We start from the raw sequence: 4,812 nt of genomic DNA on the forward strand, positions 1-4,812 counted from the left end.
CATGAAGACCTGAATCACTTCAAATCAATTTGCTTCTTATTAAAATGTACTTCAATAAAAAATCATTTCAACTCTTAAGCCACAAAAGGATATCCAATCATTTAAAGCTTCCTGAGCATTTCAGCTGATTAAAAAGGTTTTAAAGAGCACGGTAAATATTTTACTAGCAGGAGAAGTTATTCCATAAGGAGATTATTTATTAAAAACCAATAACTTATTAGTCGTTTATCTTTATTTTCGTGAACGTGCACACTCGATCCCGGCACAGCTTCTGTTTCCCGAAGCAGGTTAGCCTGTGAGTTGATGATTTTATAATATGTAGATGTGTTGAAATAGCATTTAACTTGAGCAAGTAACAAGATTTTACTCCTAACGAGTGAGAGATCTGTGAAATTACATTTTAAAAGAACTTTTGGAGGGTTTTAAGGATAGTTTCAGGCACTCAAAAAGAAATCACATTTGCCGTTTTGAAAAACAGATCAAATTTCTCATTTATCTTTTGAGTTATGTTTCCTAAAGAAAGTCACTAACGCAGGACTGACTTTTTTTTTTCTTATGGGTAGAAAGGAAAGCATTTTAATACTTGAGCCCAAAATGAAGGCACTGAGTTCAGTATTTATGGTCCAATCTTTTATTTCGATAATAAAAGGAATTAGAATGCCTTCAGTTGCAGCGACTCAAACGGCTTAAACAGTAGGGATGTTTAATGACCCCATAAAATGAGAAGGTCAAGAGGCTCTGGGGACGCTTTGCGAGTCAGTTCCGCTCTGTCCTGACTCCAGGCTGACTGCACGGTGCCCCCGCTGGCTCTCCCTCACCCGGACACAAACCCCCAAGCGTCACCCCAACACCACCGCCCCCAAGCTTTTCCTGTCCGTCCACCTCTGTTACGTTACGTGGCTTAAGTTGTGTGCCCCCAGCAGATACGTCCAAGTCCTCACCCCTGGTAGCCATGAAAGTGATCTTATGTGGAAAGTCTCTGCCGGTGTCATCAGGTTCGGGCGAGGTCATGCCAGATCTCCACGGGCCCAAATCCAGTGACTGGGGTCCTTTTAAGAAGAGAAGAGACACAGAGACCGACACGGGGTGAGCACCGCGTGACAACAGAGGCTGATCCCGGAGTGTTAGGTCCCGTGGCCAGGAGCATCAAGGATGGCCAGAAGCCTCTAAAAGCTGGGAGAGAGGCAGGGACCGGAATCCGCCTCCCCGCCTCCGCCAACCCCCGCGGGGCTGGTGTTTGAAGCTCGCAGGCTGTGCTCAGCGTTACATCGGTCTTCGAAACTAACACAGGCTCCAACATTTAGAAGAGCTAACTGTGCATTTTTGCAGCTTTCCTGGCAGCGGGACGTGGCTGGTTGACAATGCCCTCCTCCAGGAGAAGTCACTGAAAACCTGCCAAGTGGCTCCGGGAAGGATCCCACTGCCTGGTGAAAGGGAAAAAGAAGTGGGTCCCCCCCTTTCCCCTGCTTGGACTCGGACAGGGCTCAGATCTCGGAGCCTGAGAAGGGCAGCGTGGGGGTGAGAGAGAAGACTGGGGACCCACAGAGAGAGGAAGAGGCTGGATCCTTGAAACCCTCCCTCAGAGTTGGATGGCACCCACCGCGGGACACACGAGCAACAGAAACCATGTGTCGTCAAGGCTTCTCCAGGTGTGAACCGTCCCAATGACGGGGACAGGAGTGTCACGGCCCATCCGAGGCAGGTAGGCGACAGGTGGGCTTGGCTTGTTCATCCTCTTTCTCCCCCTCCCGCTCCCACCCAAGCCCCTTCCCCCCCCACCCCCCCCACCCCCGTGCCCATACTGCTCACAGCCAAGGGGACTGGTCACAGGCTCGCACCGGCCACTGGTCAGGCCACCTGGGGTGTCACTGACCCGCTAAGGAATGGGAGACAGCCTCATCTGGTCAGGGCCAGTGACGGCGTTTCAAGAAGGGATGGGACGGCACCCACCCAAACCGATGGCCCCAGGCTGGCCCCACCTTGGCGAAGTCACTGGGTCCCCAGGTGTGGTCCAAAATGGCCACGTGGAAATTGTCAGTGACAGTGCCGGAGCTCCCTCTGCTAGCCAGTCTGTCCACGCAGCGAAAACTCTCTCCCGGAAGACAGCTTGGAGAGCAGCCCGCAGACCCCACCTGGACCCTGTCCTCCCAGAAAGGCCAAGAAGCCCAGAGCTGACGTGAACTCTCTCGGCCCTGTGCGCAGCCCCCGTGGCTGACCCGCCTCCCCTTGGGTACTCTCTGGTCTTAATCAATAATATTAATATTATCAGTCAGGCTCGAGGCCAAGCTGGGGCCCTGCCTCCCTAGGGTTCCCGCAAAAGGAAGGAATTGGATGAGTGAATGCAACCCTGGTTGAGCCCAGGGTTCTGGCTGAAGAGAGTGTTGGCTGTTTGGGTTCAAGAAACAGAACCACACAAAAAGGACCCCGTGTGTCGGGCCCCAAGGCCAGGGGAGAGTAGCCAGGGGCGTGTGGGATGTCACAGCAGACCTTGTCTCCGGGCTTCCTCCTGACTGCATTCCTGTTGGGGGAGGGGGAGGTGTCGTGGCAAAGTACTTCAAACCTGGGGCCCTAAAACAACGGAAAAGTGCTCCCTCGCGGTTCTGGAGGCTAAAACTCCAAATCGAGGGGTCTGCAGCGCCGTGCCCCCTCGTCCCAAGGCTCCAGAGGAGAATCCTCGCTTGCCTCTGACTGCTTCTGGGGGCTGCAGCAGTGCTGGGGGTCCCCGGGGCTGTGGCTGCTTCTCTCCAGTCTCTGCCCCATCGTCTGGCGGCCTCTCCTTCCTGCGTGTGTGTCCACATTAACAGCCTCTTCCCATAAGGACACCGGCCACTGGACCAGGGCCCACATCGGTCCATTACGATCTCACCTCAGCAATTATATCTGTCAAGACCCTACTTCCCATTAAGGTCACATTCACTGGTCCTGGGGCTTCAGACCTCAATATATATTTAAATGTCTATTTTTTAATTGTTTAAATTTATTTATTTATTTATTTTTGAGAGAGAGAGAGAGAGAGAGAGAGAGACAGAGCATGAGTTGGAGAGGGACAGAGAGACAGGGAGGGACGGGATCCCAAGCAGTTTCTGCACTGACCCGACCCGGGGCTCGAACTCGTGAACGGTGAGATCGTGACCTGAGCCGAAGTCGGAGGCTCAACCGACTGAGCCGCCCAGGTGCCCCCAGACCTCCACACATCTTCAACCTAGGTTTCCCCACCTCCCATCCCTGGGGCCACCCATCTGGAAGTGTAAAGACAGAGGCCGTCATTCGCCCAGTGTGGCTCCGGGCTCAGTCCTGCCAGTAGGAAGCGTGATGCTGTATCCCTACACCTGATGTTTGTCGGAGTCCTGGGAGAGGCTTCCGTCCGTTACCCACAATGCCCTCATCCGGCACAGAAATGCGTTTATCTGACACCGACCCCCTGGTTTGCTTGGTGATTTCACAGTTTAGCAAAAGGGGTCAGAGAGCAGAGCTGCTGGCACCCCACGTCTCAACGCAGCCGTTCCAGGGGCCCGAGGGGCCCGAGCTGCCCTTGCTTTTGGAACAGATCTTCTGCACGGTCCTCCCCCCACCCCCTCTCCTGACACGCCCCCAGTCTCACTTGATGGGTGCTTGGGGTCTGCCGTTGTCTCAGAAGGTCTGAGCTCCCCTTTCTCATCCCGCTCCTCGGGTGATACATTCAGACCACCTCCGGGGGACCAGCTTAGCGTGTTACAGGGGCTTTTTAACAAAGGAATTGTAACTTATATCAAGGGTTGATTGGGTTTGGAGAAATTAAGATTTTTTTTTTTCATAAGCAAGTAAATTGGGAATTAAATTAGGTCTAAAATTCATTTAAGGCTTCTGACAACTTGTTTGCAGGAAGTAATTGCCCTGTTGCTGGCGGCTTTAATATCAGAGACAAGAAGCCTAAGAAAAACTGAGCAGCGCAAAAGAAAGAGGGAAGTAATACATTTGAATGGAGAATTCACCCTCCCCCAAATTTTATTATGAAAGTCTTAAACGGCAAAGCTGAAAGAACTTCTCCAGTGAGCCCCTGTGCCACCACCACCTAGATTCTACCATTAACACATGACTTCGCTTGCTGGATCATCTCTCTCTCTCTCTCTCTCTGTCTCTGAGAATTTTTTTGATTAGATGACTACCAACTTGCCCTGGGGACTCACTCTTTGCAGGGAAAATGCACACCAGACTCACTTTCCAGGGAGCCACTCACTTTCCAAGTTCATCAGCCCACGACCAACCGAAGCCCTTCATATCTGACCCCCTCCCCCCACCTTGTGCTATTGTGATTTGTAAGAAATATATATTTGCCTTCATTCCTTTTCAGGCACAGAGCTCCGAAAACCCTTGGGATTTCCTTTTTTTTCTTTTTTTTTTTTAACATTTATTTATTATTGAGAGACAGAAACAGAGCATGAGCAGGGGAGGGGCAGAGAGAGAGGGAGGTACAGAATCCCAAGCAGGCTCCAAGCTCAGAGCTGTCAGCACAGAGCCTGACGCGGGGCTCGAACCCACGAACTGTGAGATCAGGCCCTGAGCTGAAGTTGGAAGCTTAACCCGCAGAGCCCCCCAGGCGCCCCACCCTTGGGATTTCCTAATTGCTCGGAGCTAGAAAGGTGTCTTTTTATCCTTAACAAACCCCTTTCAACCACACCTGAGTTTATGTTAATGAGGTGATTTCTAGAAAGTGCCTAAGCCTGCCATCTGGGTGCCAGAGGAAGCCACGGAGAGATTGGAGGGTTGCAATTTTCAGTCCCACCCCTAGCCTTCCGGGGAAAGAAGTCCCTAGGTAACGAAGCCTCCTTAAAA

The 4,812-nt window shown here is 51.8% G+C and overlaps 1 long non-coding RNA gene across 1 annotated transcript; it reads left to right on the top strand.

The window, feature by feature from the left end:
- Positions 1-684: 684 nt before the first annotated feature.
- Positions 685-4,332, top strand: LOC123578343. The gene is made up of 2 exons (XR_006702327.1): positions 685-1,702; positions 3,862-4,332. It is a non-coding gene; the product is annotated as an uncharacterized LOC123578343 (long non-coding RNA).
- The last annotated feature ends 480 nt before the right edge of the window (positions 4,333-4,812 follow it).

Source organism: Leopardus geoffroyi, chromosome E2 (assembly GCF_018350155.1).
Source record: "Leopardus geoffroyi isolate Oge1 chromosome E2, O.geoffroyi_Oge1_pat1.0, whole genome shotgun sequence".
NCBI lineage: Eukaryota > Metazoa > Chordata > Mammalia > Carnivora > Felidae > Leopardus > Leopardus geoffroyi.